This window comes from Culex quinquefasciatus, chromosome 2 (genome assembly GCF_015732765.1).
Source record: "Culex quinquefasciatus strain JHB chromosome 2, VPISU_Cqui_1.0_pri_paternal, whole genome shotgun sequence".
Taxonomy (NCBI): Eukaryota; Metazoa; Arthropoda; class Insecta; order Diptera; family Culicidae; genus Culex; species Culex quinquefasciatus.
Genome location: NC_051862.1, coordinates 151,226,503 through 151,239,049, shown reverse-complemented (window position 1 = coordinate 151,239,049; position 12,547 = coordinate 151,226,503). Strand labels below are relative to the sequence as shown.

The following is a 12,547-nucleotide window of genomic DNA, read 5'->3' as shown; positions in this document are numbered from 1 at the left end:
CACGAGGACAATCTTTCCCCGATTACTCTCTCTGCTGCTAAGATTTAGCAACCCACGCACAGCACAGGACGAGACACGGTTGATGTTGATGCACATCATCTCATCAGCAGCCAGCAGCAGCGCTTTGATGGCATCTCCACCTCTCCTGGTGGCAGCACTGGATTACCGGAATGGAAGAAACATTTTTCGCTGCATATTTTAGGTGGCACTAAAGGACTCTTCCCACACCTTGGCCACCATCCTGTTGGTGTGGCATGTTATCTATTGCTTCATTTGGAACCTGTTTGAGTGTTTGGCATTTGTTGACGTTTTGGATTAATTTAGCTGGACAGGAGATTCACTAAATAAGTTGTCTAAAAAAATCACCATTTTTTCATCCATACTGAGGAAAGGTTACAAAATTTAAAAAATAAAATTTTGTTTAGACCTTCTAAACCCACCTTCATTTGAACATGCATCTGAATGAATTTGGCCCGGATTAAGTAAAAAATAAATAAAATCTTGTGTGATTAAAAAAAAACTAAACTAAATTAAAAAAAAACTTATAAGAACGTTGAGAAAATCTACAATAGTTTACCATTTAACATTAAAATCTTCGATAGAAAAAAATAAAGTCTTAATAGGTAAACCTAAGAAATTACCAAGTAGTTTTACTAACAAGTTACAAAATTATGTTTTGTTTTTCAGCACTTCAAAAATAAATTCAGCATTTCGAATATATTTTATAAAAAGTTAAACACTATTCAAAAAAAATTAAAAAAGAAAATTGCGTTGAAAAATTTACCTAACAAATAGATATAGCGTTATTATTCGAATTTCCAGACGCTTCGAAACCCGGACACCAGCTCGCATAAAAAATGTCAAAACCGTGTTACTTGTTGAATTTAAACATAAACTTTCATTTCAAATTTGTTTGGTCACTGTAATCAATGTCAAAACAATAAAATAAAATAAAAATATGAGTTAGCATAAGCATAAGCATAGGTGCCCACCCGCAGTTGCTACTCCGTTATTGACCAGGACCTCCAGAAGTTACATCCACGAGCCGTGGAAGATAAGTGGGAGCTATCTTTCCTCGCAAGGGGTTTCCAGCATCAAGGATTACTGACCAGTCTAAATGGAATTACCAGGATTACTGGCAATATGTCATGAATTACTTTGATTTCCCAGAATTATTTGGGATTTCTAGAAATCACTTAGAACTGCTCAAATTTATAAAAAATAACTTGGAATTACTGCCTAGCTTCCAGCATATTGAGAAAAGTCTTTGGAATTGGATCGAATGACAGTTGTCAAACGCACAAAACCACGTGCTTGGCCGGGATTTTTATATGTTGTACGGGGAATTCCCGGAATTAAGCAAAAATCTTAATTTGGCCTGGAAATAACATTAGTATTACAATTAATATGTTTAAAATTTTCTAAAATTTTACATTAATTGGTACCATTTTATCTGTTGTCATTTTTGTTTTTTTATACATCTTAAACCAATGTTTAAGCTGTTTTAGTCATGTCATATAGAAATAATTAAAAAATACATATTTATAAAATACTTATTTAATTTGAATTAGAAATGTGGTGCATATAAAATTCTAAGCACAACAGAGAACAGAAAAAAATTGTTTAAGCTATCTTAAAACTGCTATCCTTGTTTAGATTGATATTATTAGTATTGATCTAATTCTATAAATTTAAAGCTTGAAAAACATAACAAATATAAAGAAACCATAGATTTTATGACTTTTTCAAAATCTTCCCGGAATAAATAAATATTTTCCCGTTTTCCGGGAAACTCAAAACCTGGGAAAATTGGGCGTCCTGCTTGAAAATCATCGAATAATTGGGTAAATATCAACATCTGTTTGACAACTGATTTTGACGTTTTAGTGCATTTAAAATTCAAAGCACAACAAAGAACAAAAAAATCTTTGAAACTATCTAAAAGTGCTATCCTATTAATAGTATTGAGCTAAAAGTATTATTTTAAAAACATAACAAATATAAAGAAAATATAGATTTTATGACGTTTTCAAAAATTTCCCTGGAATAAATAATATATTTTTCCGTTTTCCGGGAAACTTGGACGCCCTACTTGGAAATCGTCGAATAATGGGATAAATATCAACATCAGTTTGACAACTGATTTTGACATTTGAATTAGAGCGCATCCAAATTTGCGGACAATCCGAATCCGCTCTGTACTTCTTACAACCATAAAAGGCATCAAGGAAAAGCAAAATGCATTCTGCCGATTTACTTGAATTGATGGGAAATACCAAATTACTGTGTAACTATGGAATTACTCGAATTACTAGGGAATTACTAGGTAATTCCAGAATTACAGGAATTACTGCAGAATTTCGGAGTAATTCTGGAATTACAGAATTACTTACTCAAAATCCGAATGATTCCGTACTGGCTATAACTTTGGATTCTTACATGAAAATTAATAGGCAATAAATATAATCATAAAAGGTTTATCGAAATTATCTTTTTAACAGTTATTTTTCAATATTTTATTATTTTCTGAATTATGTTTTCACAAACAAGAATCATGGAATTACCAGAATTACTGGGATTATTAGGAATTACCAGGATTACTCTGGAATTACTCAGTAAATCCGGAATTACAGAATTACCTGCTAAAATTCCAAGTAATTCCGGATTAGTGACCAGTCTGACACGATGCTGGAAACCCCTTGTTTCCTCGCTTCGCAACTTCTCAAAGGCCCCTATCGTGCTGATCAATACCGGCGCCGGCCACGACCAGTGGTAGGGTCACGGGGAAGTGGATGGGAATGTTAGTCCGATATTTGAGTGATAGAGACCGCCCAATCGACTGCATCTCCGACAAAGTATCACATGAGTTTTGAGGGGGTTAGTAGATGGGTATGAGGTCAGGATTCACGAGTGGCAGTGATGTGACCATGAGCATTTTATTAATCGGTTGAAAATTTTAAATCTTAGGCAGCCGGCTGCGGAAAGATAGATAATTGATTATTTAAAAAAAATTTTTTATCGAACGCGTGCCAGCTTAGCAGTATTGCTATGGGCTTGGTATATTGGTATATTTTACTGCTTTTACAATTTAGATAACGCGAGCAAATTTCAAAAATAGTAAATAAATGACGCTTTACTCTTCATAAAATCGATAGTTTGATGAGTTAATACTATAACTGCCAGTTGGAATAAAATTTTTACGATCATTTACGACGAAAATTATCGCGAAAAAAACAGGACTGCGCGTTCCCAGAAGCACTGCACTTATGATGTCATTATTCAATTATAATAACCAATCACCCCATGCACACAAACAGCTACACAAAAGAATTGAAAATAAGAATGCAAAAACAAGACAGCGCGTCCCCGTGGTCAGCGCACTAATGATGCCATTATTTAATTATAATAAAATAAAATAAAAATATGAGCTTACCAAAAAAGTGAAACATTTCACTGAAATATTTCATAGGCGTCCGGAGCACCGAAAAGGCAAAGCAGAAAATTATGGTTCATATTTTCTTAAGTTCTAGCAAAATTGTATGCAAAATACCAAATGTTTTGATGTAACAGCTTATTTGAGACCTAAAGAATGCCATTCACTAAAATTTCATTACAAATTTGTGCGAATCATAAGCAAAAACGAGTGTCCGGAATTTGAAGCAAAAATGTGCGGATTTCGAATCAGCTTTTATCAGTGTCCGGGATTCGAAACACAAAAGTCATTTTTATTTTCAAATTCTGATGAAAAATTGTTAGAAAAAACATATTTTGCATGCATTCTCTTAAAACCGACTGTAAATACTACATCCTGATGATATTTCTTCATTTCCAACTTATTATTTGTTTTTTTGTCAGTTATAACAAAAATGATATGCTACTACAGTATGTAAAAAAAGTATTTACACCCCTTGGGCACTGTGCACATTTTGTGATGAAACATGTAAAAAATTTAAAGTTTGACAGGAACCTAGTACTACGTTTTGTTCAAAAACTCATGCCAAACATTTTGCTACAAAAAGCTCATGAAAAGATGATTTCTATAAAAAGTTATATAACAAATACTATTACGAAAATAAAAAAGGCGCAAAAAAAGTATGTACACCTTTCAAAAAATTAACATAAATAATGTTATTTGTTGACAACTCACCATAAATCCAGTCTCGCAACTCCAAATAGGCATCCTTGACTGATTAAAAAAAGAATTTGGATTGAATATAAAGTTTACTTACTACTTAGTATAAAAGTTTATATAACTCTGGAAATTTTATATAAAACTTATCGAAACTTAATTTTGCAAACTTTTAATTCAACTAAATGTCAATATATTACCATATAATTGCTAAATAAACATTTTGGAGTGGGTATAACACCGTTTTGGGGGTATTAGTATCGATAGAATAGATTTTTCGTTGGAATTTCGTACCAACCCAGAATTACGTCGTAGGAAAATCCGCCGGCATCCGAACCGGTCCACGATTCACAAGTCAACCTATGTGGAATCGGAAAGGGCATAAAATTTCCGATCTTTTGATACCCAAACATCTAGGTTTTCTTTAAAACCTACGTTTTTAAATACCTGGGCAAAAAGTAAGTTTGATCCACGAGAACAAAAATTACGAAATTCCATACATTTTTGGCAGGTTGCTCAAACGAAACCATAATAACGTTTTTGCTTAGGTATTTAAAAACGTGGGTTTTATAGAAAACCTGGATGTATGGGAATCAAAAGATCGGAAATTTTATGCCCTTTCCGATTCCACATAGGTTGACTTGTGAATCGTGGACCGGTTCGGATGCCGGCGGATTTTCCTACGACGTAATTCTGGGTTGGTACGAAATTCCAACGAAAAATCTATTCTATCGATACTAATACCCCCAAAACGGTGTTATACCCACTCCAAAATGTTTATTTAGCAATTATATGGTAATATATTGACATTTAGTTGAATTAAAAGTTTGCAAAATTAAGTTTAGATAAGTTTTATATAGAATTTCCAGAGTTATATAAACTTTTATACTAAGTAGTTAGTAAACTTTATATTCAATCCAAATTCTTTTAATCAGTCAAGGATGCCTATTTGGAGTTGGGAGACTGGATTTATGGTGATTTGTCAACAAATAACATTATTTATGTTAATTTTTCGAAAGGTGTACAAACTTTTTTGCACCTTTTTATTTTCGTAATAGTATTTGTTATATAACTTTTTATAGAAATCATCTTTTCATGAGTTTTTTGTAGCAAAATGTTTGGCATGAGTTTCTGAACAAAACGTAGTACTAGGTTCCTGTCAAACTTTAAATTTTTTACATGTTTCATCACAAAATGTGCATAGTGCCCAAGGGGTGTAAATACTTTTTTTACATACTGTAAGTGACCGGATTTTGAATCATGACGTTAGCCTGTACCTGAAAATTTTGCACTTTTATCTACGAAAACATACAACAACAAAAAAAAAATTAAAAAGGCAGTTCGAGTTTTTGTGATAAAAAGTTATGGATTTTGTTTACGGTTGTCACTATTTTTTCTGAATAGTTCTAACCTACAAGTTGTCTGCGGGTATGAAGATCATACATACATACACACGGAAAAAATCAATTCCTGAAATCGTAAATTGTGTTCATGAATGTGAGAACCTCGAAGGAGTTTATTCACGTTCATGGTGCAAATGCACCATACTCATGAATAAATTCATTCGTGGTTCTAGCATTCATGAACACAATTCACGATTATGGAAATTGTTTTTTTTTTGTGCATATAGTTCTAATCATAACCTACAACTTTGCCGAAGACAACAAATTAATCGAAAAATCCCTTCTTGAGATACAAATTGTCAAATGTTTACATTGCAATTTTCTTTGGACAGTCCACAAATTTGTATAGAGACTTGTACGAAGAATAAAACAAAGGATGATGGACAAAGTTTCATTGGTAATTTTTTTCAGAATCGACTATCTATGACAGTTGAAAAAATTAGTAATTTATTAGTTTAAATCCAGAGTTTTTTTTAAAAGGTCCTTTCAGCTATTCACAGAATAAAGTTTAATTTTTGGAAGGTTGAAATTTTAGTTGGTTGAATATGTGTGTGTGTGTGTGCAACCAACCAAACGGGACCACGCGGTCGCTTCTTACAAATTGAGTTGTTTCCATGTATTTTTAGATCTTCATTCTATACATACAAATAACTCGCATAGGCATTTGGAAGGTGTTAGCTCTGCCGAGCTTCGGTGACCCATTTCTACGCTGGCTAGCCGAGCGCGAGGTTCCTCAGTAGCGTGGTTCACGTTTCTATGAAAAAGACAAAAGTTGTTATTTTGTCTTGCATCAACCGGAATTTCGTTCTTTTATGTCCCCAGAAGCACTCCTGAAAATTTGAGCCCATTTGGTAAGGTCTAGGAGCTCCAGTTTTAATTTGAAATTTATATGGGATTTTGATTTATTTTCCATGGGAAACTATCTTTTTTTACATTGTATTAGGATTTTTTTTTTATAGATCGATGAAATGACTTGATTCTTATAGTAGGAGATAGGTTTTGAACTGGGGAACAACTTTGTAGAACATACCAACAAGCTAGGAAGTGACCCTTTAAAGATACAGATACTTTTAGATGGTGGCTGGCCCCCCTTCAAAAGCCACCATCTAAAAGTATCTGTATCTTTAAAGGGTCACTTCCTAGCTTGTTGGTATGTTCTACAAAGTTGTTCCCCAGTTCAAAACCTATCTCCTACTATAAGAATCAAGTCATTTCATCGATCTATAAAAAAAAAATCCTAATACAATGTAAAAAAAGATAGTTTCCCATGGAAAATAAATCAAAATCCCATATAAATTTCAAATTAAAACTGGAGCTCCTAGACCTTACCAAATGGGCTCAAATTTTCAGGAGTGCTTCTGGGGACATAAAAGAACGAAATTCCGGTTGATGCAAGACAAAATAACAACTTTTGTCTTTTTCATAGAAACGTGAACCACGCTATTCCTCAGCTTTTATCGACAAACCCCGCCCTGAAGAACGTTTGCACCAATCGGGTTCAAACGTTATTTAGAACTTCCGAACCCTTGTCAAATGGACAAGGACCCAGCGCGTATATAGTTTGATAGTAACAGTATTCCTAATTCCAGGCGTCGCTCACCAAACCGTGATGGCCAAGTGGTTAGCATTTTTGCTTACCAATCCAAAGGATGGGGGATCGAACCCCGACTCGGGCGACTTTGATTTTTCGTTCATGTTCAGTGTTTTCAAGATTAATATTTCCTATACTTTCTCGTTGGGAGCAGATGAGAATCGAACCCAGGACCATTCGCTTAGAAAGTGAACACCGTAACCAGTCAGCCACGGCCGCTCCAAATTTTCGTTGGTTGAATATTACTTCTTTTTTGAGTAATATTCCATAACAATGTGTAAACCTGTGAACCTGATGAAGAATATTCACCAGAAACTGAAAGATATTCATCAATTCTTGTTGTAATTTTACACAATTTTTTTGACACAAAATCATCTTAATTTTTTTTGTGTTGTTTTTCATATGTTTATAGGACCTATTAAAAAAACACTCTGGAAATGCATACATTTTCCCGAATGTTTTAAAAAACTTCAATCAATCATAAAATCGCAGTACTTTTGTAAGTAGGAACTAATTTTACTACACAGAATCAGGGAATGATGACAGATTTCGAGTCGAATATTTTACAAATTTTCTACCTTGCAATATTCAACTTTTTTTCTGTGTTTAGTAAATTTAATCAATTTTTTTTTCTTAAAAGGATTTGTTTTCAAAAAATGTAAGATGTGAAACAAAAATTTAAGCAAAAAGAATCTTTTTGCGATACTAAACATCGAAAATTTTCAAAAAATACTAAGGATTTGAAATCAACCCAAAAATTATTCCAAACGCAGGGGAATGCATTACATATTGATTTCAGCTAACTGCATTTAAATTTATATTGATTGTTTAAAAGTTTATTGAAGAAACATTTTCCGGACCAATTTTGACGGGGGTGACAAAAACTTTAAATAAAATTTGTACCAGCCCGTTAAAATTAAAAACAAAAATGTATTGTATTTATCAGGACAGCATAACAAAGTAATATTGAACGATGTCTGGCTCTGGCAGCATCCGATCACCAGACATGAGAGGGTAATTTATCAATATATATATATCGTCACAGAAGATACATAAACAGACACACACTCACATGAAATCCTCTGACAAACAATCGTCACCCAAGCCGGGAAAATTCAACTCACAATCACAAACGACAAGAGAGCACTCTCTCTGTTGTCAGTTGCATTTTCCCGGTGATTTCAAACTTTCCCAACAAACACATACACACTTGCAAACAAACGCCCACTGAGTGGCTGAGTGCTCGAGAGCAGATGAGTGCCCCACCACTCTCAATAATGGGATGAGGACACCCCCTGTTAGCTTTTCCGGGGAGGCTCGACCCGGGTAATGAGGAAGTGGAATGGGAAAGCTTTTCACATAAATATTGAATTTCGATTATGCGCAACAAGCGCCACTCAGCGGCGGCGGCGGCAAGCCGACCACGACACCGGACAAAAATGACAGGAAAGCTCTGCTCGGTCTCTGTTCCGTCAAGGTTGATGAGAGGGAGAGAGGATGGTGGAATAGTGAGTGCGCGCGAGTAGAGGAAGAGGAAAAGCGAGAGAATTCTCTCTCGCCAGAGAGAGGTGGCCTTCCTTTGTTCGTGTGGTTGGAAAACTTGGAAAATGTCGCCGGAAAAGGGTTTTGCAAAATGTGGGTTGAGTGGTTGTATTGGTGAAGTTGTTGCTGCTGCCGGTTCGAGGTGCTAATGGGGTTAAGAAGCATTGAGAGGGTGCTTTATGAATTGCACGAGAATTGAACAGGATATTATTTTGCAAGATTTTCAATTATGCTAAACCAAAAAAAAAATAATTTAAAAAAAACGTTTTCTGGGAACACAAGTCCAGATATATAGATAGTTTTAGTTTGACTCACAATATACTCTTATAATTTTGATTTTATTTATCAATATTTTGAAATCAATTTGCATGAAGGATTGAAATTTAAACCAAACCTTATAAATGTGCGGATGATTTTATCAATCATACTTCAAAATTTACAATACAAATGTCGGTATTTAATGCTAATAATGTGGGTCCTAAATGTTTGAAGTATTTAAAAAATAGAAAATGTATTTTTTAAAGTCCTTTTTTTGGTGTTTTTAAATATCTCTGACTAAAGGTGGTTTCAAAAGCAGCCTGAAAAGTAAAAAAAAATAATATTGTTTATTGGGTCACCTTTTTTTAATATGCCCACTACACGGAGAAAAAAAGTTCCCAAAATTGTGAAAAAGCGTTCATGAAAATCGGAACCAAGAACAAAGTGTTCAAATTGCATGGCACGTTTTTCAAAAACGTAACAATTATCCTGAAATTTAAACTTTGTAAATTTTGATTTTTTTTTTAATTTGAAATGGATTTAAAAGCCTTCATTTGATTTAAAATGCATAAAAAGAGTAAAAAAATATAATAACAAGCCCTATTTTCAACATTTGATTGAAAAAACATTTTTAAATGTATATTTTAAAAGGCACACACTTTAATTGAAATTTGTATTGGCTAAGAATTGAATTTGTTTAATCTGATAACATCAAGATAATTAAAGAAAACCAAGCAATATCCGGAACAGACCACGCGGTTTCGCCGAAAGTCACGTTCCGCCGTATTTTTCGACTACTGTCTGGGACTTAATCGGCATCAGCAAAGTCATCATCATTGTCATTGTCTCCTGAATCATTCTCAGCAAGGGTTCGTTAGTATTGGCTTTTGTAAGTATTGGTGAGTGTCCTTTTTCAATTTTGAGCCAAGGATTTCCACTTGCTCCGAAATAGAGAGCAGAGAAAGAAGAGTAAATAGGCTCATCTCCTCTCACTCTCTCACTCTCTTTGTGCAGCAATCAGGACTCCCTCCAAGGACCATGGTCTGGTTTGGAGGTGCGGCGAAATTGCATTATTATTATTTGCCCTCGACATTTGCACGCCGCCACCTTGTTTCGGGGGAAGCTGCCGTCGAGGGGTCCGTTCCCCCAGTTGAGGGACGACAAACAAGAAAAAAAAAGGAAAACGCGGTGATTCAGCCTCAACCAGGAAATGAACTTGTGTGAGTGTCAGCTTGAATCTGTATTGGTTCAAGGATTTCAGTCAAATGGGAGGGAGGGGGATTTGGGAGGTAAATTTCGTTTACGTTTCTGTTGCACCGTAATCTCTTTGTGTTGATGCTGGGACCGACTGACTGGGCTGGGGGTTGGTATCTGGTCTAGCCAACTGGGTTCAAATCGAGGAGGCGTGTGAGACTAGAGTGGGGTGGGTTGCCGCAAGCAGCAATTGTGATGGAAAGGGTTGTTTCCTGTCTGTCCCAGGTTCTTGAGGATGCACCAGACAGACGGATTTTGCAAACTTGGGAAGAATCGAGCGATTGTTGTTTGCTAAAATCTTCAAATCTTCAGGATTAGAATTTAATTCTTCTCTAAATTCTATATCGTTCAGATTGTTTGCAATTTCAAAAATTGAAAAAGATCAAATTCTTTAAAACCTTATCTACAATTTAAATTTCATGTTGAATAGCGTTACTTCATTAAATTAATGAATATCTTAAGAACATTGAAACTTAGATGTATTCAATGAAATCATTAAGTTTTGGAATAATTACTCATATTTCGAGGCAATACCTTTTTTTTCTTTCCTTATTTCTCGACAAATTAAAAAAAAAAACATTTGCAAAACATTTTCAATAGAAAGAAAACTAGTTAGAATAAATCTATCATAAATTATTTCAAATAAAACACATAAATTTGATTCTTTTTGTATAATTTTGAAACTTTTGATCACCTTTTGATAGTTGAAAACATGTTCAAAATTTGAAAAAAAAAATTACCTACTTCGGGTTAGGGTGAAGCATTTTTGATTTATTGTTATTTCGCGATAAGACCTTACGTGGCACAAAAAAAGTGCCTAAATAAACGGAAAGACAATTTGTTTTGTACTTTATTCTGGAGTGATTTCTAAAACTGTTTTTTTTAATTACGATTTTTTGTATGAAATTCATAAGAACCAGTGTTTTTTGGTAGTTGAAAAATCGGTGAAGTTTGGATCGGTAAACCATCTGTCAAAATGATAAATTTTTTAAAGAATTTCGGTTGAATGATGACCAATAATGAACTTAATTACCGAATTTCGGTATGTTTTTACCGAATTCGATAATTTTCAGTTTACCGAACTGTTCAGCGGTTGAAAATTCGGTAAACTTAACCGAATTGGGTAGAAAAAACTGAATGTGCAGAGTATAATGAATTCAGGATTCAATTTTCAAAAGGTCCTATATGCAAAGGAAACCCATAACTCATATGTTATTTTGAAAATTTAATCTGGAATTTAAGTGAATTACACATAAAATGTAGGCTGAGTTCATAAAAAGCAACCCTCTCAAAGAAAAATAATTTGAACATGCATCCATTTTTTTTAACACGGAATAATCACTTTCCCAAAAGTTTTTCATTTAATTAAAATTGATGCTTAATTCTTGATTGATTATTTGATAAACACAAAAAAATACTATATAAAATTAAAAGTACTTATAATAACAATTTTAAATATGATGTAAAGTAATTTTAAAGTTTCATTGGCCTAATAATTCAAAAATAGACCAGCACACTTGGTAATGGTTCGTTTGATGTAAACAATTAAATTTGTAAAATTTAAATGCGATTATAACAAGAAAAACTACGACTGTCAAAGTCACCACGGAATTCAAAACAATAATTTCCAATAAATTATTTTTTTAAACACTACTAGAAAAGGAAACAAGTGCCTGAACCTTGTATAACCAGCTGAAAAATAATTAAAAATTGGCTTCATTTATTGTTTCTTTTGCAATAAACTTGTAAGAATATTGTGTAGGGGTAAGCGTGATTGCCCCTCACCCAGTCGGCCTGGGTTCGACCCCAGAAGGTCCCGGTGGCAAATTTTGAGACGAGATTTGTCTGATCACGCCTTCCGCCGGAAGGGAAGTAAATGTTGGCCCCGGACTAACCTAAAAAGGGTTAGGTCGTTAGCTCAGTCCAGGTGTACGAGTCGTCTCCCTGGGTTCTGTCCTGGTGGAGTCGCTTGTAGGCAGTTGGACTCACAATCCAAAGGTCGTCAGTTCGAATCCCGGGGTGGATGGAAACTAAGGTGTAAAAAGAGGATTGCAATTGCCTCAACAATCAAGCCTTCGGACACCTAGTTTCGAGTAGGAATCTCGCAATCGAGAACGCCAAGGCAATGCTGTAGAGCGAATAATTTGATTTGATTTTTTTTTGTAAGAATATAGTAAGGTTATTTGAAATCAAAACGAAAAACACAATTAAATTAAATACAAAAATACAATAATACCGTCATCAGGGGTGACTTTGGGTTTAGGGGATGAGATTGGGTCATACAAAAATGCAGACATTTGTATGAGCCAATCTCACCCCCCTGACCCAATGTCACCCCAAATGACGGTACTAAAATTGTTAACCACAAAC

At 34.4% G+C, this 12,547-nt stretch overlaps 1 protein-coding gene across 1 annotated transcript in view; it reads right to left on the bottom strand.

Annotated features, from left to right (window-relative positions):
• LOC6050451 (protein disks lost) overlaps positions 1 to 12,547 on the bottom strand; it is a 190,842-nt gene that overhangs the window by 35,376 nt on the left and 142,919 nt on the right. The gene's annotated exons all lie outside the window — the stretch shown is intronic.